This window comes from Syngnathoides biaculeatus, chromosome 9 (genome assembly GCF_019802595.1).
Source record: "Syngnathoides biaculeatus isolate LvHL_M chromosome 9, ASM1980259v1, whole genome shotgun sequence".
NCBI classification, from domain to species: Eukaryota; Metazoa; Chordata; class Actinopteri; order Syngnathiformes; family Syngnathidae; genus Syngnathoides; species Syngnathoides biaculeatus.
This window is the reverse complement of record NC_084648.1, coordinates 16,815,404-16,843,184: the sequence shown is the minus strand read 5'-3', so window position 1 is coordinate 16,843,184 and position 27,781 is coordinate 16,815,404. Positions and strand designations below refer to the sequence as shown.

General features: G+C 40.9%; 1 long non-coding RNA gene across 7 annotated transcripts in view; it reads left to right on the top strand.

Annotated features, from left to right (window-relative positions):
- Positions 1 to 27,781, top strand: part of LOC133506586 (uncharacterized) — a 117,850-nt gene that overhangs the window by 24,836 nt on the left and 65,233 nt on the right. For all 7 annotated transcript variants that reach the window (XR_009796538.1, XR_009796536.1, XR_009796541.1 and 4 more), the window contains one exon: positions 19,324 to 19,393. This is a non-coding gene — a long non-coding RNA (uncharacterized LOC133506586). The remainder of the gene's footprint in view (positions 1 to 19,323; positions 19,394 to 27,781) is intronic.

The following is a 27,781-nucleotide window of genomic DNA, read 5'->3' as shown; positions in this document are numbered from 1 at the left end:
GCGAAGGGATTATTTTAAGTCAGGAGGATTGTGGAAGTAAATTATGTGCCACCAGGATTTGAATTTGAAATGCCACAGAAAACGGGATTTGAATTTGAAATGTAAAGTGATCACATTTTCAATAATTTTATTTCAGTGTAACTTTTCAATGTCAACAATTCCGCCACTGCGCCATTATAGTCCAGTCACACTTTTATTATGCTTTTTAGTTGTCTCGTAGTTATCGGACCTTGTTTCTTGTTTTGTGGATCCTGCCTTCTTTGGACTGTGTTGTCGTGCACCACTTGGTTTATAATAAAGCCTATTGAACATCATGCCTTTGCCTGGGAGTCCTGCATTTGGGTCCGCCTCCGCACCGCTGGTTCATGACAGCAATTTGCTGTCTGAAATTGAACCGGCAACAATTCCCTGTCTGAAATTCACCGTCTGTGCCACCAGGTAGGGTTACTTCAGGTCAGAACCAAACAGCCAGCCCATCCAGTTACGCTTTCTCAGTATGTGACGTCACGTGATTAAGAAAGCGGAACTGCGATTGGCTGGGTGTTCGGTTCTGCCCTGAAGTAACCCTGCCCGGTGGTGCAGATTTTTGACGACAAATCAAATTGTAGCCGGTTGAATTTCAGACGGTGAATTTCAGATGTTTTCTGTGGCATTTCAAATTCAAATCCTAGTGGCATATTACTTCCATAGAGGATGGTCACGAAACAAATTAAAATCATATCGCAAGGCACCGCTACTCGCCACCGTATCAGATTATAGTTTGAGGTGTATTTTTCGTCAAATCAGATCAACCTCGCGAATAAACTATTCTTAATGTTCTATCTGGATAAATAAAGGAAAAATAAAATAGAATAAAAGCTGCAGTTGCGTTTATGCATCATAAGAGACCCAAAACAATCTCTAAATATCCTCAAGTCTTTCCTGTTGGAACAGACTCATCTTTTTTTCGTGTGTGTTTTGGATGCTGATTGTTTTTCAGTTTGCAGACAAACACGAGAGCAGAGCACTCGTGTCAACTTCATCTGAAAGCGAAGCACAGCACAAATGAGGCAGGCTGCGTCCCGCGAGGACGCACTGCTCCCGGCTTTTATTATTATATTTTTAGTTTTGTTCCTTTCAACAAGGGTATTCGCGTTCATGCGCACATACTGACTTTTATTCAAGTTGGAAGCCAAATGCGCAAATTGGAGAAACTTTTTGTGGTCAAATTATTTGGGAAGCATTCCAGTCGGTACTGTATGTTAAGTAGCATTATTATTCTGTCATTTTTGGTCCACTCTTTGTGTCTACTTTTATCTTGATTCCGTCCCCATTTTTTCCAGTTATTGATTGATTTTGTTTGTTTGTTTTAAACCAATCGCTGGTAATAATGGTGGCAGAAATGCTGACTCACTGGAAAGAAAGCGCAAGAAACGCCAGAAAGTTTTGGCGGACAAAATGGCGAATAGTTTGGAATGGAACATAGCAGTTAATGAGGACTGAGTGGCACATTTACATGCTTTAAAAAAAAAAAAACAACATTTTTTAGGAGTATAAACACTAAAAAGTACAAAAAAAAAAAAGGTCCATATAAAGCAGTGTGTATCATAAAGTTAATCTTATGAGGGGGGAAAAAATGGATATACATATGCTTGATAAAAATGTTTTTATTTTAAACATTCATTTTGCTAAATGAAGTCTCTTTTTTTTTAAGGTTCAATTGTACTTTTTGAGAGGAAATAAGGTCATTTAAGGATAATGTTACAAGTATGTTGTAAATATTTTGAAGGAACTAGAATATTTTTTCCCGCATGAGAATCCTATTTTAACCGTTGGAAAAAAAATGCCCAATATGACAAAAATGGAATCCATTGAAAAGAAAATTTTGATTTTATTGTGGCAAGTGAAAGGAGACAACAATAAATGGCACTTTCCAATCGTTTCCTCTACCATAACATCTCCTTTAAAATATGATTTAAAATGACTTCTCATGGGTTTCTAATGCCCCTAGAAAAGATGCGCCTTCAATCTCTCCAGATTGCTTTCTTTAATTTTATTTTTTAGGGTATAAAATAGTTGTCTGTAATGCTGCATGGTAGAAACCATTTTGACATAAAGTCAAATAAATGTATCTTCTGGCAAATTGCTTCGTCCTTCTCTGGTCCAAGAGTGCATCCTGTCATATCTTTTCATTTTTGCCTTAAATGACTGGCAATAGTGAAATTGCGGCTAACCGGAGGGGAGACGTTGCGCTGCTGCCGCTACCGGTAGAGGTCTTCTTTTAAAAACGTGAACTGCTGGCCTGCAGCGAGATTTTTAATTCTCTTTTTAGTTAGAGTGAGGCCACAGAATGCTCCTTCAAAGTAAAAGCGATTGAACAGGTTGCCCAAGCGGAAATGGGTCATTTATTTTGTATCAGAAGTTTGACTGAAGAATATTACTTCAGTCAAGTACCGTGCATTTCATTATAGATTGATATTTTTGTGCTTTTAATCTGTTTTTAAAAGTAACAAGTGTCGCTGAACTTTTTTCCCTCCAAAGTTAGAAATCACACAGACTATGGAAATTCCCCCAATATTGAAAGGATTTTTTTATCAATCATATTTTTCAGTTTTCAGATTTTTTTTCATTTACTTTTTTTTATAAAAAGATTTTTGAAATTCAATTCATATTTTCTTAATAGTTGTTTTTTTTAGGGGAAAATATGACTATCATTGTCATTTTTGTCACAAGATATAAAATTATAATAAGATGGTAGTTTTTGTCCAAAATGTGCATTTTTTTCTAGAAGTGCAAAATAAATGTGTTTTTTAAGACACAAGTTTGTCCTACTCCATAAATATATTGGTATTTCTTTGGATAATTTTTCTTTTTTTTTTTTTAAAGAATTAAGTAATACTTTTAACGAAAGCAATCTTATCAGAATATTTTGATAAGAAGTTGTATCAGGAGCAAGGGTGGACCATGGCCAAGAGGGGCGTGGCCTGGCCACCGCTCGGGGCGATGTCATCTCTGACACTTGTCGCCTGTTTCACATGAGGAACTGTGATTAGACAAAGTATTTCAATTGGAGTTTTGTCACTGGCATTTGCCAGTTCGTTGCATTCACTGCCTGTGGAACTCTTTGCGGACTCTCCACGCGTAAGTTAGAGTAACCCTAGTCACAGCGATTCTGTGCCCTTTAATGTGATCCTGTTCTGTTGAGTTTGTTGGTTTGCCCCAGAGTCATCAGAACTTGCTGTATGTCTTTTGGATCCCACCTAGCCCCGCGTTTCTGTGCCTCTGCCTTGTCGGACTGCTACACCGTGTATGACCCAGGTTCCGGAATAAACCGCATTGAACATTATGCCTCTGCCTTGAGGTCCTGCATTTGGATCCGCCCCCGCACCGTTAGTTCTTGACAGTTGTATTTTTTTTTGCTTTAAAAAAATGACAATAATTAATGTATACATGCAATATGTACTTTGCCAGATTATTTTAATCGCAATCACAAGAATACCCAGTAAACTGCTACATTACAGAACTTACTTTTTTCAAGGATTTTTTTTTCCCAATAAGACAAATAGTTTTGTCAAGTTTTTTTTTTATTTAGAAAAGGTGCAAAATACAATTGGTTCAATGATTAATTTATATTTATATGATTAAATATCTGAAATGTCATAGAATTTGGAACCTTGTCAGATGGCAATAGACCGCATTCGAGCTAGCGTCGTTATCAAGCATCGACACCACTGAGTAGCCGTAGACTCTACGTTACCTTATCCCGCGTATCTGTAAACCTTTCCTAACAGATTCCACTGTGAAATATTTACCGCGTGATCATGAAAGTGGAAATACGTGTTGTGTGGCCGAAAGTTCGACCAGGAAGTGTATTCCGCGAGGTTGTGTGTGCTTTTCTTGCTGACAAGATAAGCTCCCGGAGAGAAAATCTCGGGCAAAGTGCTGGGTTTGCTGGGCGCACACGTGCAGACCGCAGATTAGCCGTGAATTATCTGAAAAGGGAGCCTGCGCTGATGGCTCTCACTCACTAATCTGCCGTTTTCATCACAAGCCTTCTTATTGCTGTTTGGCTCCCACCACTGATGCTGCAACTGTAGCACGACTCGTTCAGAACTTCTTTGGATGTTCAGTTTAAACTCCTCGGCTGTACATTCTGTGCATCCAATGATGAAAACTGAACTCCTTCTTTAATTGAAATTCATTTTAACCTCTCCCGTATGTCTTGTGACCAAAGTTTGATTCTGGAAGCAATTAGACCAAATCTCCAGGACTCTCAAGATAATCTATAAAGGTCACCTTGCAAATGAGCCATAAAATGGCCACTTCTTACCAAAATGCCAGACTTCCTGTGTCTTTTCAGGGATGGCCTCTTGACAATTTTTTTTTGTAGTTCGACAAAAATGACCAAGCCCAAGATCATTAGTACCCTAATTTAATGTGGAATCCCAAAGTTGACCCCCCCCCAAAAAAAAAAATCAGGAAAACCCTTCTACCAATGTACAATGAGCACCACCAATTTGCTGCTACCCATATGCTCAAAAAATGAGGGGTTATCTGTATTTATATTTTGTTGGGTCCTGATGACATACAGGTGGAGGTATGGAAGCAATTTGGAGGGGTGGTTGTGAAGTTTTTTACCAACTTATTCAACAGACTACTAGCGAGCAAGAAGATGCCTGAAGAATGGAGTAAATGTGTGCTAGTCCCCATTTTTAAGAACAAAGGAGATGTTCAGAGCTGTGGTAACTATAGATAAATAAAGATGATGAGCCACACAATGAAATTATGGGAAAGAGTGGCGACCCCGAAAGGGACAAGCCGAAAGAAAGAAGAAGAAGAAGAAGAAGTAGTGGAGGCTAGACTCAGGACTGAAGTAAGTGTATGCGAGCAACAGTATGGTTTCATGCCTAGAAAGACTCCCACAGATGCATTATTCACCTTGAAGATGCTCATTGAAAAGTACAGAGAAGGTCAGAAGGAGCTCCATTATGTTTTTGTGGATCTAGAGAAAGCCTGTGACAGAGTACCAAGAAAGGAACTGTAGTACTGCATGCGGAAGTCTGGTGTGGCGGAGAAATATGTTAGAATAGTACAGCAGAACAGTGGTGAGGTGCGCCGTAGGCGTAACAGAAGAATTTAAGGTGAAGGTGCGATTGCATCAGGGACAAGCCGAAAGGAAAAGAAGTACTACTTGTATTGTTTACTTAAAGCCACGCTACCCTGAGAACGCCCAATCTCGTCAGATCTCAGAAGCTAAGCGGGATTGGCCCTGGTTAGTAGTTGAATGGGAGACCACCTGGGAATACCAGGCACGGTACTCTTCTCTCCCCGGATAAAATGCGGAGGAGTTGCGTCAGGAAGGGCATCCGGCATAAAACTGCGTCAAACAAATATGCGTGCATCTGAGATGACACGCTGTGGCGACGCCTAACGGGACAATCCAAAAGGAAAAGAAGAAAACTCATTATAGACATGTCTACAAAATTTGATCTTTCTCATCGAAACACTTTTTGTGAGATGAATTTTTCACGATTGTGGTTATAGTTTTGAGTTTTATGGGAGTTCAGCAGACTTTTTCATGCAATGACAAAAACGGCACAGTTTTCACAATGTAGCTTTACACATCTGTCCATTGTCTAAGGTTCAAATTTTGTAGCAGTAGGGCAAGTTTGTTTTTGAAGGACCCCCGGAAAAGGTCAACATGACCCTAAAATGTCTGCCGCGAATACCAACGTAGCCGACTTCTTGTCTCTTTTCGGGCAAAGTTTCTTAAGAATTTTTGAGGTGATCTACTTATGATAGGAATAGCTTCTGAATTTTGGGTTACCAAGTATAACTTGGCCACAGGATCTGACTTTTCATAATCATTCCATGTGAAAACTTATCTATCTTATTATTAGTATCTTATTTGTGTCGGCGTGAAATGTGGATTGTTCTCTTGTCCATAGCCTGAAATCACATTTATTTGGACTGTGTCAACCCCTCTAAAAAAAAAAAAAAAAAAAGTCTACCTGCATGATCTTGAACAGAAAAATTTCATCCCACACTTGACGATAATGTTTCATTCCGCTCAGGTCTTTGCATTTTAATCACAAATTCTCACCGCCAACCTTATCCGACGAGACCCAGGTGGGCTGCACCTTCTGCTTCTGCCAGCAGTGACTGTGAACAACCCTTCAGAAGCTAACCTTGACTTCTCCCAGCGTTTAAGAAATGTAATTAAACGTAACCCAACGGCTCGTTTCATATTGAATCCTCAGAATAATCATCAAACTTGGATACCGTTCGTATTAGATGGTGAAGGGCGGTGGGGTGGGGTGGGGGACCTTGGTAATTCAGCATCGCCTTTCTGTCTAGGATACTGAAAGGAGTCCATTTCGAGAAAATCCATATGACGTGTTCTTGAATTCGCCTCTAAAGGGTTGTTTCACACCAAATTAGGCAACTTCCTCTTCCATTCACACCGTGCGTTAGTGTGATTTCTTTGTGCATCTTATGATAAACGTCCACCCAGTTTCGTGATCGCTTGTGAAACTTTTCAGGCATCTTTTTTTTATGGATTTCCGTTACAAAGCAAAATGTCCCATTTCTGTTCAGTTTCAAGCATGGGTGTGTCAAGACTAATTCGTGTCTCATTTTAAGCAAAGGAAATTTACTATATAGAGCATTTCATTTCAATTAAATAGAATTAAAACGGTGGCTCAGCTGGTATAGCGTTGGCCTCACAGTTCTGAGGTCCCCGGTTCAATCCCGGACCCGCCTGTGTGGAGTTTGCATGTTCTCTGCCGTGCCTGCGTGGGTTTCCTCCGGGCACTCTGGTTTTCTCCCACATCCCAAAAACATGCAACATTAATTGGACACACTAAATTGCCCCTAGGTGGGATTGTGAGTGCAGCCGTTTGTCTCAATGTGCCCTGCGATAGGCTGGCAACCAGTTCGGGGTGTCCCCCGCCTCCTGCCCGTTGACAGCTCTAGCATTGTTGCGACCCTCATGAGGATAAGTGGCTCAGGAAATCTGATGGATTGGATGTATGGATATTAACAAACAACCATTCACATTCACACCTACGGGCAATTTCGAATCTTCAATTAACCTAAAGTGCATGTTTTTGGGATTGGTTGTGACTCAGTTGGTACCTAAGTTCACTGGTTCAAGTCTTGGGTACAACTGTCCTTATGTTGAATGTGTCCTTGGGCAAGACACGGAACTAATTTGGTCCCAGTGGGCCTGGCAGTGCCTTGGATGGCAGCAGTCAACCCAATCGTATATACAGTAAATGTGTGTGTAAATGGTGGGTGTTAGCTATTTTAAATAAAGTGCTTTGGGCACTGTGATGATGTAGCTAAAGCGCTATATAAGTGCAGTCTATTGGCAACCAGTTCAGGGTGTACCCCGGCTTCCGCCCGTTGACAGCTGGGATAGGCTCCGGCACTCTCCGTGACTCTCGTGAGGATAAGCGGTGAAGAAAATGGATGGATGGATAGAATTAAAACAGACCCCAAAAAGGCAATTCACTCTTCGGATGCTGACGTATTCCAAGAACGCCTTCGCACTTCCTGATTTGTAAACTCTTAACAACAAACACCGCAATTAGTCCTTATTTGGAAGTCTGCCATGCTCAAGGTCAACAGGCAGTAGGTTAATTGGACCCCAGAGGAAGACCTTTTGAAGCGTTTAAAAGTCATTTTAAAGTTCAGGGATGTTGCCGATCGACTGGACGTGAGCCGGGCAGGAAAGTCCAGCGTAGGAAATCAACAATGGAGACCTGCACTGAGACTCTGCCCAGTGGAAATTGATTGTGCGTTTCTGTGTGCGTGTCTTTGTGTATATATTGTGTGTATGTGTGTGTATATTGTGTGGGTGTGCGTGTGTGGCATGGCGGGGCTTAGCACTAATGCCAAGCAGATGCAAAGGCGACCTGTCAGCTGGCGAGCAGCGACGAGATGGAATGGTGCAAAGCGCTACGTACAACTGTATGGTTTGGACTCAAAATGAACATTGTAAAAATGTAATATTGCCCATCCATCCATCCATTTTTTTTTTTTTTTTTTTTTTGAGTCGCTTATCCTCTCGAAGGAGTGCTGGAGCCAATCCCAGCTGGGATCGGGCAGGAGGCGGGGTACACCTTAAGATGGTTGCTAGCCAATCGCAAATTTAATATTATAACATCTTAAATCTTTTCTTTTTATGAATGTGCAACAAATATTTTTTTTTAGGTAATGAACATCCATCCATCCATTTTTTGCTTATCCTCACAAGGTTCGTGGGAGTGGCGAAGCCTCTCCCAGCTATCATTGGGCAGGAGGTGGGATACACCCTGAACTGGTCGCCAGCCAATCATAATAAAAAAATAGCTCAATTTTTTTTTTTTTTTGGTTTGTTTTTTTTTGAGGGGGGGGCAATTAATTAATGAATAATAACAGATTAGGCGGCACGGTGGATCAGCTGATAATGCGTTGATCTCACAGTTCTGAGGACCCGGGTTCAATCCCGGCTCCGCCTGTGTGGAGTTTGCATGTTCTCCCCGTGCCTGCGTGGGTTTTCTCCGGGTACTCCGGTTTCCTCCCACATCCCAAAACCTGCAACATTAATTGGACACTCTAAATTGGCCCTAGGTGTGATTGTGAGTGCGGCTGTTTGTCTTGATGTGTGCCCTGTGATTGGGTGGCAACCAGTTGAGGGTGCACCCCGCCTCCTGCCCGTTGACAGCTGGGATAGGCTCCAGCACTCCCCGCGACCCTTGTGAGGATAAGCGGCAAAGAAAATAGATGGATGGATAATAACAGATCATTTTTTTCCTTAAAATGAAACATCAAAAGTAAAAGAAATAAATAAAAAATGAATCCTCTTTTTAGGTCAATTCAATCTCAATAATATGTTCAACTCAGCGAAAGGGATCAATGTATAATTTAAGTGGAATAAATATTTCCCATTTAGTTTTTTATTTTCTTCAGGAGCTGAGCATGTGGTCTCCGTATGTTTGTATTTGCATACAAATAGATTTTTTTTCAGCACGTGAAAGCGTCTAATAGTGCTTCTATTCTTTAAGCGTTACTCTCCATGCAGACATGCTCGACTACTTCACATAATGGTCTTCCTGTTGGGCAACCGTTTTTCATCTCTGCAGCGGGTGCCCTGAAATGTAACACCTGATATTCACTTCTGCGCCCTGTCGCGTTGACGGCAATTGTCAGCACCTATTAAAAACCTGGTTTCGTCGTGACTTTTCACCATGTACATGCCACTTATACAGAATGGATGAAGAATTCCAGAATGCACGGAGCAGTGGTATGAAATTTAACACCTGCCACTAACTTTTGTCGTCGAAATGAATTGCCAGCACCTTTCAGCAGCTCCCGTAAAAGCCTGCCATTTCTTTTCCCGTGTTTCTGCCATTTATACCAAAAAGTGAATGGAGGGGGAAGAATTCCAAATTGACAAGACAAAGGTGTGAAATTTAAACTAGGCACTCACTCGTTCCGTCCCGCTGTGTTGAAAGCCCTTTTAAAACACTTTTACTTTTTCGGCTAAATGTCACTGCCTCACTTTTGGTAGATATAGATAGTGACAAATCCACCCCCCCCCCCCCCGATTGATTGATTAATTAGTCTAAAGTTTTGACTAAGTCCGGGTGGTCCTACGTGACTGAAGCACCCCAGGACCAGCTGCCGGTCCAACTAAGCTAATTTCTTTGGCGTACCTTGTGGCTAGATTAACTTGGTAAATCCTATTTGGGTCACTCACTTTGTAGGATTTGTCCTGGAAGACGAGCAGAAAACACGGACTGACGGGGCTTACAGGAGGTAATCGAGACTGAGCCAATCAGCGAGCTTACCTATCCTTCTGTTTTGCACCCATTGCAAGCTCTTGTTTCCAATAAAGCAAAAATAAACAACGATAAACCTGAGCTGCTAATTCAGTAGAAAAAGCAATAACGGTGCATCGCTAATGCGAGCAAACATTAGCTATACGGGAGCCAGCATTTTCCTTGTTTTTTAATGGTAGGTTATGTTGTTTCCTCCTGTTTTTTTTATTTTAGTTAGAGGTAGTAATTATTTGCTGTCGGATTCCCCCAAAAGTACATATAAACTTCAAAAAAAAAATTTATTAATTTTTTTAATCTATCGCCGGGGAACAGTAAATAGCATGTCTGCATTCCACGCTGTTTACCAGCTAAAGTTAGCTCATAAGTATAGTTGTTTGGATTCTCAACCAAATTATGGTGTCAAGGCCTATTAATAATTTCTCGTTTTGCTTACATTTAATGCCCATCTTGCCAAATGTTACCCTTAGCAATGTAGCATAATAAATGTGAAGATCAAACATTTGCAAAGAAAGTTAAAGATAACCATTTGGTGTGTTTTAGAGTTGGCTTAGCTGCTTAATCATCTTGTTTTATTTGGTATTTACTTTAGCATAACTGCCTCGCAGTTCTGAGGTAGAAGGTTCAAATACAGGTACTAGCCTTGTTTTTTCCATTTCATTTTCATGTTCTCTCCTGCTTGTGTGAAACTTTTCATTCCACAGCCATCAAGGCAGTTAGGTAACATTAGCTAGTAAATTAATTTGGTGTGTACCACTACATAGTATTTCCCTTTTGTGAGCTTGATCAAATAAATGCCTACTTTGGCAGACTTCGGTCTTAGAACTTAATTAATACTTCAAAGAATTGGAGCCTTTCAAGTTAATACGACACAGTTAGCTCCTTAGCTAGCTGGCTGAATGGATTGAGTTATTAATTAGTTTTATCTGTTCAGTGTGCAGCTTAGCTAACGTCAGCTAGTCCACAGTTTGATTTTGTTTGTTCCACAACCGTGGATAGAATGTGTCACAAACTACTTTTCAGCCCCCCCCCCCAACATTTTTAATGAATGAATGTCTTCCATCTCAGCTATGCTTTGTTCTAGCTTTCAAGTTCCCTTATTTAAACCTAACAGTTTTCAATTGCAATTAAACGTGTTTCATTACTTTGTAGAACTGTTTTGACATGGGCCTCCATTAGCAAACATAAAGGGCTCATATATAACGTGATTGGCACCTTTCCATTGAGCTATTTGTTTGAATTAATTTGTGAGCGAGCGGCTAATTAGGACACATGCGGAGAGGAAAGAAAATACACCTGATGGCTTTATATTATGGCAAATGAGCACTCGGCGGAAACAAGTTGTTAGTTGCATGACATTCAGAGCCGGGAAAAGTACTCACGCTGTTTACGTTGGCACTCTGAGGAGCAGTTAAATGTGAAAGAATGATCATTTATTTACTCATAAAGACCTTGATGGCGACACCGCATACATCAGTGTCAGAATCACAATGAAAGCCCCTGAACAGATATTTGGGGGGGGGGGGGGCGTTGGGACAAGGCAGAAGTACAGATTGAATTCCTTTACTTAAAGGTCCGGTGTCACGAAATGCATGATTTTTTTTTTTTTTAGTATGTTGTTCATGAAAAAACGTCAGCTGGTATGGACCTAGCTGTTTTTTCACCACAAAATATGATTTTGACATATGGTTTTTTGTAACTCCCGCCATGAAAATCCTCTCGAGGGATTTGTTTTCGAGAAGAAGCAGGAAGTGACGGACGGGGCAGTAGCGCACTCAAGCAGTCTCGTCTGTTTATACTAGTTTTACCTGCTGGAAGGTAGATCGTTGTTCCTTCGTGTTAGCCAAAATGCTGGCTTGTTGTATTGCTGGATATTGCTCGAACATCGGGAGGATGGATTCGCTCTTCATATTTTTCCAAAAGATCCGGTTCATCGTAAAAAATGGATTGTAGAGGTGCAAAGGACGAGAGCATCGTGGGTTCCAAATGACAGGTAGGTGTGTATACAGCTACTAAAGGGGGTGGGGGGGGTGTAATCCGTAATTTAGGGGTGCTAAATCATCGCTTCGGAAGGCTTCCGTGCAGCAGCTGCTGAAGGACGGCCTCCGCAGGCCTTGTGGATCCCCACCGGCCTTGTCGACACGGCTTCGGCCGGGGTGGCTCGTCGCGGCGCCAGGCCGATGTGGTTCATCTCCGCCGCGGAAGTTGATGGGATGGGAGGCGTTTTGGCCGCGACGTCGGGTGGCGTTTTTATCACCAATGTGCGGCGGTGGATCTGGCGGGGAGGTGTTTTGGGCGTGATCAGCATATCATCTAAATATGGCTCGAAACGATAGGGTAATATTGCCCCGGTAACTTCACTCGGTTGTGAGATGTTCTCTTCTTCAAAAAGAGCTTCCGTGTCAGAAGGGGGCGTATTCGTCTCCCGTAGTAGGTGTCACCGCGTGTTTTCAATGGCGAATGTCCGGGGTGACGTCATGGGCAGGAAATGCAGCCAATATGGCGACCACATGGATGTCGAATGATACTTCCGCAACTTTGCACACGGATGACTCGCTCTTTGCTCATATTTAGTTTTTCGTATCGACATTGAAGTGGACAATGTTATATGTATTTTTCATTCCAATATCTATTTTAGACTGTTTATAGGGATGACACTTGGGCTTTAAGTAATACCGCAGTAAAAAAGTCCACACTCTGAATTGCAATTGATCCTTTTTTATGTTAAACTTTTTTTTCCAGACAAATAATTACAATGTATAGATTTCTCTTTTCAAATGTAGGGACTAAAATTCAAAAGTCAGAAAAATAAGTAAATTCCAGATAACTGAAGAATCCACTTGAGTACTTGACAAAAGCTGCGTGCTTTGTCGCGTCCTACCACAGATGGTTTTATTTTAATTTTTTAAGATACAAGGGCACAAGTGAATGTGAATAGACGGGACCTGCCTCGTCCTTGTCGTCTTCCTTGATCACCATGGCGATAAAGGTGGGGGAAAAATGGATAAATCAAGTACGCAGTGACACCTACCACCCTGATCGAATGAGATCACTGGCGCTTAATCGGGACTAACTGAATGTATGATCAAGGCTCAAGCAGTATTGAATGTACTTAACGGCGGCCGTTCGCAATTTGAAGTCGTGACTGACATCTGATCTCGTTTCATTTTCATTTTCAGATTCATTTTCACTTTCATCTTTCCAAGCTTGCATTTTATAGACTAAAAACGTGACGCGTGAAATTATATCACAATGGGTTGGTTGCGATAAGGTAGAGGGGGAAAATATTGCTTCAGAATGGGAGGTTTGAAAATACCGGCGATGCCGAATAGCTTTGCGCCTTCTCTGTTGTGGATAAAGACATTAAAGATGCAAGGTTAGAGGTTAAGGTTACTGTTGGAAGTTAAAGGGTTATGTTAGGGTTACGGTTAGAGGTTAGGTTTATGGGTCAGGGTTAGAGTTTCATGGAAAGTGGGTCAAGGTTAGGATTAAAGGTTAGGGTTTTAGTTGTTGGCTCCTTCACAAAATGCTAATCTATACGTATTATGAATGAGCGCATTACAAGATCATTGTCTGTCTCAAGGTGACATGATCAATCAGGCACCGGCATAAAAACATCACGTTCATTCTTGTCAGTGGGAGCCTTTAAGGCGTCACTCGCGTGTGGATCAATAACGTAGCGGCTGACGAGAACACAAATAAGCATCAAAGCGCTTTGCCCGTTCTCGACGGGAATAGATTAGCAGCATAATCGGAGGCTAAACCTGTCACACTACACCGGTTTAGCCGTAAATCATGCTAATCGCTACATCGGCGATACCTCTCGGTTAGGTTTTACCCACCTACAGCCCTCAGTGTTCAAATAAGTGCGCTGTCCAGTGGAAAAAAAACCCTAAAAGGGAGGTTAACAGATGCGATCACGGCACCCGAGTGGCAGAACGCTCTGATACACCGATCAGACATTCTATCAACACTCCTGCGTCAGAAACAGATTTAGTTTCAGCATATTAACGCTTAAACAGCAACCTCAACTCTGGTACGTGTATGATAGACAACGAGACTCATTTTTCTCTAATGATGTTGGATATCATAATAAAAACGAGGCTGTATTAGCGAGCGCTAATGTTCACTCTACAGTGGACACTTTGACAAATGACCGATTATCATCATTTGAGACATAAAGGCCTTTCCTTGCACACGATGATGACGCCTCAGCGACATTAAAGATAACTGTGCTTCAATCTAGATTCCTCAAAAAATGCTCAGGGGTGTTCGAAGTGATGATGATGAATTAAACGACAGGACTGTGCCGAGCTACTGCCGGCATGAGGTACATCCCATCGAAGTGCAATTTCACCCTGGATTAGCGCTGCTACGCTAGTGGAACTGGACACTTTAATGAATAAATGAAACCAATTATGATAGACACTCCAGTCAGCGCGATTAAGAAGCGCCCACATAAATTCAAATCATTAGCATTAAAAAAAAAAAAAAGTTCATTCATAAAGTTTATAGAGGAGATCCATCCATCCATTTTCTGTACAGCTTTATCCTCACCTCTGGAGCCTCTCCCAGCTATTTTCGGGCGAGAACTAGGTACACCCTGAATTGGTCACCAACCAATCGCAGGGAACATCTTTTGTGTAGTTTTAACGACCACGTCGTCACACAAAATTCATCTCCGAGGCAATCTCCATTTATTTGGCACAGCTGGTGTGAAGAAGGCAAAACAAATACTTTATATTTTCTGTAGCATCAAGCTAGGACCACAACGTACCTCGGCGAAAAGGGCAATGCCCGACATATTAAAGAACGTACCTGCCGTGAACAAGGCGAAACAAACACTTTGTAGTATCTGTCGCATCAAGCTAGGACCTAGACAAGTGAAACAAATATACTATCCGACATACATACTACAAAGGGAGAATACTCATCAAACAAGATGTAACTCACCGCAACGTACAGTGAAGAAAATAAGTATTTGAACACCCTGCTATATTGCAAGTTCTACCACTTAGAAATCATGGAGGGGTCTGAAATTTTCATCGTAGCTGCATGCAATGAACCATCTTTGCTTTGTATTTGGTTCTTTCTCTCAATGACACAACACGTAATGTTAACAGAAAAATTACACTTTAAGTCACACAAAAAAGTCAACAGTTAATGTTGGATAAAACGAAGTCTGCAGAAATATTTTTTTAATGGGAATTTTGTATGGCAACGTATTTTAGATAGCACTTTTTGTCCTTCAGCTTGTCCTAATGCTAATGGCTCCGCGTTCAAGGTACCCCAATGAAACCTCTCGTCAGGCCTTTTGACCGATTTTGGCTTTCTGAGGAAAATCGGCCCTTCCCTGCGGCAAATAATCACGGGGACGGGATTTCAGAGATAAATTTAGACGGCAACCCTCTGACTGGAGCATCTGCGCCGACTACGGTCCGCTGCAAATATTCTTCAGGAATGAAGAGGTGCCAGGAGGCTTCGAGCCACACGCTTGCCGCCTTCGTGACCGTCCCACTGTGCTGCCGTCAAGCTCCGGTGTTTTTGTTTCTGCCGAGTACGTGGAGCGGTCAATGTGCGGGTAGCTGTGCCCTTGGCAACGTTGGAAAAACACCAAGAACTATAGATTTTGGAGAGAAATCCAACCTTAAAGTGAGATAAAACGCGAGACCCAAAAATAAAGCAAAGAAGGGACTCAGTTTGGAGTTTTGTATGACTTTTCAAAGGGTATTTTCCCGCTAAATCTTTCCTTTCCAAAGTTTGTCTAAGATGGTATTTTGCAGCGTGGCAGCAAAAGCAAAGAATGTTCAGCGCAACATGGAAGTTGAGAGGAAGACAAAAAGGAGGTCAAGAGGAAAACAAATAATTCAAGAGGTACACAGGGCAAGTTAAACGTAACAAAAAGAAACGCAGCACAAGAAGTCCACAGGCAGTTATAAGTGACTCAGGCATCAAGAGAAAAATATGTAAAAGTTGAGAGCAACATAAATAGGGGAGTGAAGGACACAAAAGCGGAAGTTGAGAGGGCATTAAAAAATAGCAATGAAATGGTTGGGTGTCGCTTTTGTATGACTTTTTATGTCTTTAGTGAACAACAACAGATTCTCCGATTGTATTCTGTGGTGCATCCACAGAGAATGAATAGCAAAAGGTTCAATGTTATTCCTTTGATAAAATCAAAGCTACTTCTCTTGCGTAAAAGTTTTATTTTCCCTTATATTTTTAGTTTTCATTATTTTACAATTGTGTCGCATTTTAAAAAAGCCGCGGAAAAAGCAATGAAGATGCATTATGAATTCTCTGATGCGTGATAAACGTGTACTTTTTGGGGGGTTACTGGTTTTAAAGGTGGTATTTTTTTTATTTACATATTATGCTCCCATTGTATTTTGTAATTTTATTCTAAGCCTATAGAAAAGAAAAAAAATTCATAGCTTTATATTTTTCATTATAGATTACGCAAAGCCATATGTTACATAAGTGTATAAATGTAAAGCTACTTCTCAGATTTATTTGCTAGGGAAATTGGGCAATTACGGCATGATAATTTGATTTTATACTTTTCCTTTGTTTAATAAAAAAACTAAAATTTAAAAAATGAATTCAGTTGAACTAAACAAACCCAGAAGTTTAACCTAGCAATTAGCATCTCATTACATGACAATGCTAATGATTCATAAATGGGCGCTGGATGAACTGGAGTTGAATGGCATGTGACAGCAATTATTCAAATGCTCATTGTGGAGCACGTCTGCTGCTGTGGAATGAAAAGTCAAAGGCTAACCAAAGCTTCTTACGATTCCTTCTGCGGGGAATATAAAATGACCTTGTCCATCTTTTGCTATCCTCGAACCAATTTCCAAATAAAATAGCCAGAGAGAGAAATACGAATGCATACCCCGTGTGAAGACGGTTGCTGTAGAGAAGTTTCCCAAAAATTCGATTTTGCAAATGTATTATTTATTACAATAAAAACAAATTTTACCTTATAGGTATTTTTTTTTAATTCATTAAGTGTTGCGTTTAAAAAAAAAAAAGCCAAAGAAAAAGCAAAGAAGGCACGTAATGGTAACGATCCCATCTTCAAAAGTCAGAAAATGCATTTTTACTGATCATTTAAAAATTGAACCTTCTTTGCTTTGTAATTTATTGACAATGCTACACAATACAATATGAAACTGTCCTTACCATAATAAAACTCATACTGAATGCAAGACCTTGACTTTAACGAGTGCCAAATTATTAATATTGTGCCTATTTTTGGTTTTTCTTGGGCTTTGTTGTCACACAACAGAAGTCAGCAAGACTGTTACATAAATATTTGAAACAGCTTCATACAAATATAACCAAACAATTGTGGAAAAGGTGCAACTTTGTCCACCACTTAATTTCAGTCCGCATCAAAGCCTTCAGACGGCTTTCTTTGCTTTTTCTTGGGATTTTTGCAACATTACTGGTAAATTTTATTTTAACCCGCCCTGTTAGCACTAGCAATGCGTTAAACTCTTTCTGTGTACCATCTTTCTTTGTAAATATTTCGTGTTTCAATGTGGGCACTTGCGGCTTTTACACAGTGATAGCGCTAGCGTAAAACTTTGTGTACCGTCTTTCTTTGTAAATATCGTGTTTCAATGTGGGCTTCAATGTGGGCACTTGCAGCTTTTACACAGCGTTAACGCCGCGCTAGCATTAAACGTTCTGTGTAACGTCTTTCTTTTTTTTCCTCTATGTCGTAACTTGCGGCTTTTACACAATGTTAGTGCCAGCGTTAACGCCGCGCTAGCGTTAAACTTTCTTTGTACCGTCTTTCTTTGTAAATATCTTGTTTCAATGTGGGAACTTGTGGCTTATACACAGTGTTAGCGCTAGCGTTAAACTTTCTGTGTACCATCTTTCTTTGTAAATATCTCGTGTTTCAATGTGGGCACTTGTGGCTTTTACACGGCTGCGGCGTATGTATGGACAAAATGGTATTTCCTTTACAAATGTACTATGTGAGGCTTGTAACCAGGTGCGCTCTGTAGGGTGGGGAATTATGGTACATATGATCATAATAAAATGTTGCAAACAAAGTTTTGCGGGAACAAAAAAATCACTGTTTAAAAAGCATGATCTCATCAACACATTAACAGGACCTTCTTTGCTTTTCATTTGGTTTTAACGCCACACTGCACAATACAATCACAAACAATTTCAGGGTAATTATGACCTATATGCAAGGTCTTGCCAATTTTGCGATGTTTAAAGTTAGTATTTTTCTCCAAATCTTCCATAAAATTCTGAAATTACAATTTTCCTTTTGGCTCCTCCAAACATGTTACTTCTTCAACTGCAGCAAGGAACATTGTAATTGATTGCAAACCATGAAGTTCTTTGATCAAATGACAAAAAAAAAAAATTGCATTTATTCGTTGTTAGCAAATGTACACAAGAGTCTCGTCGTAGTGTTAGCCTGGGAATTCGCTGATAGGATTTTTCCCTCCACTACCGCACAAAGGGACGGCCTGTTTAATTGAATATGCTAATAACGCTGCCTAAACATAATGACGACGGGGGAATACGAGCGGAGCGCTAACGCGTGTTAAGCGGGGAGGGCTGATTCTTCCTCCTTCATTTGGATTATTGCTGGATTCTATTAACACGCAAATGGCGTATTGATCCTCGCTGACAAAGAGCTGGAATAACAACGGAATGCAAATAGATGCAGACACAATAGTTGTCATTCTTACAAGTCAGTTGAGTTAATCAGTCTCCATTTCAAAAGGCCATGTTATGCGAGAGTGACTTTTTAATAGCTCGCCCCCCAATAGTTTGGTCTGCGGACATCAACATGAAAGGCGGGGGTGGGGGGGGGAAATAAATCCTACTTCATATAAAAGGGACATATTTTGGCAAAGTGACTTTAATTGGTTGTGTGCTGGGTCTCTGGGGGGTCTGGCCATTGTCTAACCATGAAGTGTGTAATAATACAAAAAAGGGGTTGGGGCAGGAAAAAAAGGCACAAAAAGAGGAAAAATAAAGCAAACAGAGAAAAAAAAAAACCAAATACTCAATGCATTTGATGGGGTGGCCTGGTGATGAAGTGCTGCCTCCGCCAGCGAAAAATAGAATCCATGCTTTCTTTAATGGCTGCTCATTTTGGTCTCATGCTGCTTGTATTGGTGGTAGCTGCTATCTTTTTTGCAACCCCCCCTTGCTCACTGTTGGGATCGGAGTAGGGGGGAAGTTGCACGGGGTCGGATCAAAGCAGGCTAACAAGCAGCAAAGGGTTTAAAAAGGGTAAATAAAAATATAAGACAGTTTCCTTGCACTGAACAATGTATGTTGGGGGTCCGCATACTTGCAGTTTGGCGCCCACAGATCCAACAATCAGCCCTGTAAAAAAAAAAAAAATATATATATATATATATATATATATATATATGTGTGTGTTTTTTTTTTAATTTTCATTTTTGCAAATTTAAAAAAATGTTTTGCAAATTTTTCACTTTTTTTTTTTTTTTTTTTTTTTTTTTTTTAGGGAGAACCAAGAGTAGTAGTCAAGTAGTCCGATTTTCGCTGTTCATGGCCTGGCCCATTCCCTGTCTCCGGTGAGTAGCTGTGTTTAATTCATCCATCCATCCATTTTCTTTGCTGCTTATCCTCACGAGGGTCGCTGGCAGCACTGGAGCCTAATCCCAGCTGTCAACGGGCAGGAGGCGGGGTGCACCCTGAACTGGTTGCACCTATTTCATTCAGAGAGGTGTATCTAATATTTTTGTTACGTTGGTCAAAATATTAGACACGGACGTCAGTGCAGTGTGACTCAAAAGTGTGCTTTATTCAGAATAAGTGCCGGTTTTTGAATAAAATATCCCTTTAGGAATAGAGCTCAAGAGATTATCCAAAGTGTTATAGCAAGTAAATGCATTTACAAAAGACAAAATAAGACCAAGAAAGTGTGTTCTATGAGTGCAAAATTAACATTCCAGTAAATAAATGTGTAGCTTCAAGCTAGTTTGAATAATCAAATGTGCCGTCTGACTTTTCCCCACCTTTCATGAATATGATGATTATGATGGTTAACCTTCTTGTTATCCATTTAAAATGTATGTTCCACCCCAGTGTCCCTTTGATGTAAAACAATTATTGTTTGTCAAGCTCCACGTTGCAACCAAATAGCTTTCCAAACATGAATTTGACTCATTTTTCTTCATCCATCTGTTCCATTTTTCTTTCACTGCTTGGTTTTCACCAGCTATTCCTCTTGTGTTCCACTGCCTTGTTTTTTTTTTTTGTTTTTTCTTGCTTTTTTTTTTTTTTTTTTCTTTGCCGGAGTCTGTCTGTCTCCTCTTTAAATAGAATTGACCTCAGTTCCAACTGGGTAACTGCTACTGTCTTTAACTCGGCACACGCGCTTGTAGTAATCATTTGTGTCGGAGTAAAAGAAGTTTAGCGCTTATGGGGTCATTTTAGAAGTTTACTATTATCCTTTTTCGGCATGCGAGCAGTCAAATTGGCACAATACATTCAAAGGCCTCAATAATCTCTGCTCCGTCATCTATTATTTAGCAGAATTCAGTGGGCTCAATTATTACTCTGCTGCATTATGGGAATTACATTTTATACGTATACAATAGATAAAGACCCACTGACATCCCTCTGCTTATTGTAAAATAGATATTGCAATGGACGTTACATATAATATTATTCACTTCTATATATACAAAAAAATAAATATGAGCGGAGAGCATGTCATTCATGCACAAAGTTGCGTAAGTCTCACTCGACATCCGAGTGGTAGCCATATTGCCTGCTATGTCATCTACAGCTGTCACACTGGGACATCCGCCATTGAAAACACGTAGAGGCACCTGCTATGGGAGCGGAACAACAGCGATTTGGGGATTTTTCCGACGCCCCTTCTGACACGGAAGCTCTTTTCGAAGAAGAGAACATCTCACAATTGAGTGAAGTGATCGTTTCGAGCCATATTTAGATGATATGCGGATCATTTCTAACGAACAACAGTCTCCCTGACAGTATGTAGCATGCTCAGCCGCAACCTACGACAACATTGTAAAGTGTAAAGCGATGTACCACTGCGGCCCGATTTTGTTGAAAGGATTAAACTTTTTTATTTTATTTTTTTTACTAGCTCTATACACCCCTACCTGTCATTTGGAACCCACGAAGCTCTCGTCCTTTGCAACTGTGGAATCAATTTTTCACGACGAATCGGGTCTTTTGGAAAAGTATGAAGAATGAATCCGTCCTCCCGAGTTTTCGAGCAATGTCCGGCAATACAACGAGGCTACGTTTTGGCTAACATGAAGGAACAAAGAGCAACCTTCCCGCAGGTAAAACTGGTAGAAACACACGGACCCGCCCGAGTGGGCGTCGGCAAATAACGTCACTTCCTGCTTCTTCTCCAAAACAAATCCCCCGAGAGGATTTTCATGGTGGGAGTTACAAAAAGCCTTATATGTCAAAATCATGTTGTGTGGTGGAAAAAACGGATGGGTCCATTCCGGCTGACTTTTTTAAAATTAAAAACATACTAAAAGTCAAGCTTTTGGTGTCAGTTGGACTTTAAAAAGTAGCATTTTCACAGTTGCTAGCGTAGCAATTGTGTTGCAGAACTTTGTGTTCTAAACCAGCAGTGCAGTTCAGATTCTTTTTCATGAGTCCAGAATGGTTTAGCGTTTTCAGCCAAAATATACAAACCACAAAGTAACCGTGCTTAGGATGGGAAACATCCCAAAAAAGGGGCATTTTGGGAGGTGGGTGTCTATTTTATTTTCAGGAACCCCCTGGGAGGCCGCATTAAAACCGTCAGCCTGAACCAGTGTCGCCGCTGTGCTTTCTGTTCCGTGTGTGAGAAATGGATTTGGAATATTCCTTCCCATCCGGAGAGAAATGTGGGCGGAAACGCTTTAACCAATAATGGCTGTCAATCAGCGTGCCAGCCGGAACTAATTGGTCCTCAGAGGAAGGGGGAGGGGCTCGGCTGCGGAATCCTGGAGTGGAAAACTTTGAAGTCGCTGGAATGACATCAGCAGCAACCAGTTGAGGGACACCACAGAATGCATGATTTGTAAACGTGGAGTGTTATTGCAGGACAAACCGTCCTTCTTATTGATGCACGTTGCATGATGAAATTGCTAACGTAAAAACTCAGACTATGGTCGTTAGATTTGAGGTTTGCAAGTTCTTACCTCTTTCGCGATTTTGTGGGCGCTCAAGGGATGAAGGTCTGCTGCTCTCAAAGTGATCCGGATGCACAATAGTTGCTTGAAGAAGGTTAGATTGGACTTCATCTTGCTTTAATTTAAAAATAAAAACCTCTTTTTGTAGAGTTAAGTGCCGATATTTGTCCATATTCTCACCGCAACGCTCCTTTCTCACGCCACCGCGCTAGACGGGGTATTATTCGGATACGGGCTTGCTCGACGTGCAAATCCACTCCTGCCATCTAATGTTGATTTATCACACTGAAACCATTCCCAAAGCCTAGATAATTATATAATAGAGCTGCGTGAAGCCCTTGATTATAATTTTACATACAAAAAAAAAAAAAAAGAAAACACAACTTTACGTCCATGGTATTAAAAGATCAGGTTTTTGGAGATGTAATTTTTTACGTCCGTGGCAACAGATGAGTTAAGGGGGAAAGTTTGTGGAAAATTACAAGAAAAAAATCTTTTAGTCGGAATATTGTAGTAGCGGTAGTAAAAGTAGCAATTTTGCAATTTTTGCAATGATATTATACTTAAAAAAAAAGTAATTTTCCAAGAACAAACATCACAAGGAGCAAGTCAGATTTTTTCCAATAAAAGAAAACATTTTTTTCAAATTTTACACAAAAAAAATCTTTGTGTGTGTTTGGGAGTGTTGGGAGTGATGTTGCCCAACCTGATTTAAATGTCACGCAATGTGCTAGGTTCAGCAACTACCGTAATTTCCGGCCTACAGAGTGCACCGGATTATAACCCTCACCCAGTATATCTGTAAAGGAAATACCATTTGCTACATACATAGGCCACACGTGCCCACATTGAAACACAAGATATTTACAAAGAATGACGGTACACAAAGAGTTTTCAAAGTTTTAATACCTTAGCTTAGCTTAACATAGCAACAACACGGTAGCATGAACAGGTCTGATTTAAAAAAAAATAAATACAAAAACATACCTTTTAAAAAAAAAAAAAAACTTTTGCGACAGCTACACAGTAGCAACACGGTAGTACAGCACTAACAGGGCTGGTTAAAAAAAAAATCATACCTAAATCACTGAGCCACGGCAGCAACAGGCTAGCATGCTAGCGCGGTGCTAACACTACCGGTAAAAATCACTGAGTCATGGCAGTAACACAGCAGCAACATGCTAGCACAGCGTGACTGCTAGCGCAGCACTAACTTGTCCGGTTAATATAAACATACCGGTTAAAGTCACTTCCTTGGCATATATATTCCACCCCGGTCTCACACTTATGTTTTCTGCTCGAGTGCCCCCTTACGGCTGTTAGAAAAAATGCACAAATTAGCCGCACCAGCCGCAGGGTTAAAAGCCTGTGAGGAAAAAAAAGTCACTGTTTATAGGCTGAAAATTCCGGTAGTTTCATTTTAATCACTGTTGCGCGATGTGGTGTTTACAGTTATCAATGTAACTTTACATTTGATTATTGATGGTTTAGCATTTTAGCTTGAGTTTCCTAAGAGTGACGCACTGAAACGCAAGTTTGTACGAGCCAGCATTCGCACAAACTGGATTGCACTATTTATAGCTCTACGCCGGACCAACAAGACTGTGATTATTTTCAGCCATAATCTCCTTGCCCGGCACAGCAGAATGAGAATTGATTGACCAGGAGAAGAAGAAAAAAAAAAGTGTTCATTTACATTCCAACCACTCTGCGATTTCCACTACTTTACGCCTTGATCACATCCCCGCACTTTTCTGCGGAGCAGCAGAAATGATTTATGAAGCGCTCCCCAAATGCGTTCAGTCAGAGTCCATCGATTTTTCTCCTGGCTGCTGTCTGGAGTTACAAGGAGTCATTTTTCTTACCACCCCAGAGAGAGAAAGCATCAAAGGTAAACTTAGTGGAGTGCTAATTTAGCGATCGAGTCGACGACTAGCTGAAACGGTAACGTCGACAGTTCACATGTCAGTGCAATTTTTTCATGTTGAAGTAGCAGTTTTGCACAAGAGTTTGGGTAATATCACAATAACAAGGTCAAAGAGAATAAGGGTCTTTTCACAAGAATATATCTCGTGTACGTTACCAGATAAAAGTTGTACATTACAATATTTAAGGAGCATTTTTTGCAGAGCAAAATAGATAGCAGTTTCCTCCACCTAGTGGAAGCAACATATCGGGTTGGTTCCGACAGCTAGACGATTGCGGCCGTAGCTAAGAGGGCAGCTAGTGAAAAGTCGATAGCATCGACTAGCTGTCACCCTGCTAATTTCCCACCACTGACGCATATCCAACCACTGTGTTGCAGAGATACAACTGAGTGCAAAGTGAGCGCGATCAACCAATGTTCTGCCGCTGCCACCGTAGTCCCCCCTTCCATTTTTTTTTTTTTAACGCTCTCTCCCCTCCACCGTCGCTAATAAAACTATTACGTCCGGCAAAGACAGCGGCTCGAATTGAGCGGAAATAAGGTCGGGCGGGACAGCCGCCCTGAAATGGATCAAGCACTTTACGCCGGGCCGACCTTGACTTCATGCGGCTGTTGCGGAACCAGGTCACATCTGTACTTTAGAGTTTTTTTTTTCCACATTTACGGTATGAAACTTGTATACCGGACCAAGGGTGTATCCAGTACAGACCTCGTCCACAGAGTTGCTCGGCATTGTGGGAGACATTGAACCGGAGGAAAATATTTATAATACCCGAGACCTGTTGTGCTGTTGGTTGTCACAACAGACGAGACTGATATTCAAATGGATCATTCTGTAGCACAGCAGCTGAAAAGACCAGAAAAGATCGTTGGATTTCGGCAATTAAACGCGATGGCTGGTGCTCAACCAAAATACGCACATGCCTATGTAGCGATCGCTTCATTTCAGGTAGGGATTATTATTCTCAATCTCAAGTTACCAAAAAGTATTTATAATGCCAAATTGGCTCATTTGACAACAATGCATTAAAAAAAAAGTCTGTCGCAGAGAGGTTTAGAGGTGTGTGTTTACGTGTGGCCGCATTAAGCTTCCGTGTACAGAGGAGCCGACTCTCCGTCCGTTTTTTTTTCCCAATCATAGTTAATGAATGCGAGTTTGTGTAAAACCAGGGGTCATTTTTTTTAAATATTGGCATTTGTATTGAATACTAGCTGAAAAGATCAATGGATTTCGCCAAAGGTTAACATGTAGCCGAATACGCTTCCGCGTTCACGAGCTATCAACCCGTCACTGTCAAATTTATTCCACCGAAGTATTTGTATGCGTCCATACTTTTATATGCTTTCAAAGTTTTCTGTGTAAATCTCGACGATTTATTCACCAGATCCACATACGAGCGGAAGCGAATTAACAGTCCAATTTCTTATAGGCAAAAACATCGACTTCGGCATTAAATACGGGTCCTCTATGCCGACTGTCTCTCATTTTTCTACGTACCTTCATTTATTATCAGCTTCTAAATGTTTAACGGTATCGGAGAAAGTTCTGGGCGTCGTATTATAAGACGTTTTTGTGTCGTCCCCAACCGATTTAGGTTAGAACAATGCTTTGCTAGACCGGCAATATGTCGACGTAAACAAAAGTCACGTGATTTTTATGACGTAGGTGCACGAGCTCTATACTGTAAGTGGTCTTCGTGCACATGCCCACTGAAAGTATTATAAACTCACCGAATTCAAGTGTATTACAACACATTTATGCACCAAACATTTTACAATAGTACAGACTAATTGTGATGACGCTTGTTGGCGATGTAATCGCGTCTGCCTCGGTGTGAAAATTATTTATTCCGTTTCATGAAGGCTTACAGGTGGATACGCAGGTTAATTGTACATTCTGTTGGAAAAGCACCTCATTGTTCTGTCTGTCAATATTTGTTGCTGGAATAGTTCAATAAAAGACTTTGTAATTACTATTTAATCAATTTTGCCTCATTTAAGTGAAACCGCATCCACACAGTAGTAGGGAGTAACTGTACTGCATCACACTGGAGTATATTATAATTTATGTATGTATAGAATAAACGTGTGTAGCACCTCTCCCCTCCGCTCTCAGCCAAGCGTCTTCTATTTGTTTTCCCCTCAGGCCAAAATGGCGACTTTTCGACCAGGTCCAAATCAATCCGTGTCACCGCATGTCACCTCGTATGAAATGAAAAATGTGGAGTAAACGTACAAAGTGTTTTGACGCTGCATTTTTTTTGTCATCACCTGGAGAACGCGTACGTTATTGGTAGGATGGTTTATTAAAATTCATCGATTTAGCCAGAAGGATGAATAACGACGACATTTTTCTCTCCTGCCATTTTAATCAAATAACAGTTTCTTTCCCAGTGTCAGTGATTTCTTGAGATTTGAGTGACCCGATTTTATGAGTTGTTTGAGATACGAGCTCTCACTCAGCTGATTTCTATTTTTAAATTATCATTTTTTGCCTTAACTTGTGAGTCAGGTCTAAGTTACGAGCGTTAAGACGGCGACAGCAAACTTCATAACACGCATCATTCCGTCAGATGTTGATTAATTCCCTAAAACTGAAAACTTGACTAAGGGGTCACTGATGGTGTAGTGGTACACACGCCTGCCTTGGGTGCGCGCAGCGTGGGATCGATTCCCGCTCAGTGATGGTGTCTACCTGCCCTGCGACTGACTGGCGACCAGTTCAGGGTGTAGTCCGCCATTTGCCCGAATCTTGCTTGGATAGGCTCCAGCTTTCCTGCAACCCTTGTGAGGATAAGCAGCTTGGATAATGACATGACATGAAACGAAACGATGAGTACATGCATGGCTTTTTCTCGAGCTGTCATTCATCCGTGTTCGTTTAGATTTCTGTCGGTTTCAACCGTTATTGCAAATAATAACATAGGTTCATACCTAACCAGAGTTATTATATAATTTTGTTTTGTTCAGATTGCCACATAGGTTTATCCAAAGCATGTCATAGCAGAGCCCCAAGTTGTTTATCCGAGTTAATTTAGACTTTTGACCATTTCTACTGACATTGCAGACGACCGCACAGCTTCTCACGCAGTCCGCGTTAGTCTCGTTAGTTTTGATTTTTGACAGATTCAATTGACTCCACGGCTTCAACCCACCGCCTGCCGCTATCTGCGATTGTTGGGATTTTATTTAATCTTCACCTGACATTTATCTGGGTTACTTTTGGACTTCGACAGATGTAAATAACTACGCAGACGGCCCCACGGCTTTATACAGCGCCTGCATTTATCTTGGTTAGTCTGGATTTTCATTGGATTCCACTGACTTCATAGACGACCACATGGGTTTGTTTAGTGCTTGCGTGCAGGTTAGCGGGAAGTTTTGAATCAAACGAGGCTGATGAAAGCCGTCTTGTATTCAATGTTCAGTACGTTTTTTAAGACGACATGAGTACGTGACAGAAGCATATTTGATAGCAGCATCGCTTCAAGCACCAGCCAGTGTTGCATTTCACAGGCGGCTGCCTTTCAAGATTAGCATCTTTGCTAAGCTACGCGCTCGCCGCACGAACGTCATTCGTTCTTTTCTCTTCTCAGCAGCTGAATCGTGTCAACTTTTTGTGTCACTTGTCCATCTGTTTGCTTTTAAGGGCCTGGACCAGAGCCTTCCCAGTCTAGATATATTTATTTCCATGCAAAAAAAACAAAAAAAAAAATTATATTATTTTGTACCATCATTAATATAGACATTTTTGGCAATTGAAAAGGCAACAAAATAAAGTGGAAAAAAATGTGATTAAAATAATTAAATAATATATAATAAACTACATCAAAATAAACTGTCTATAGTACACATTATATTAA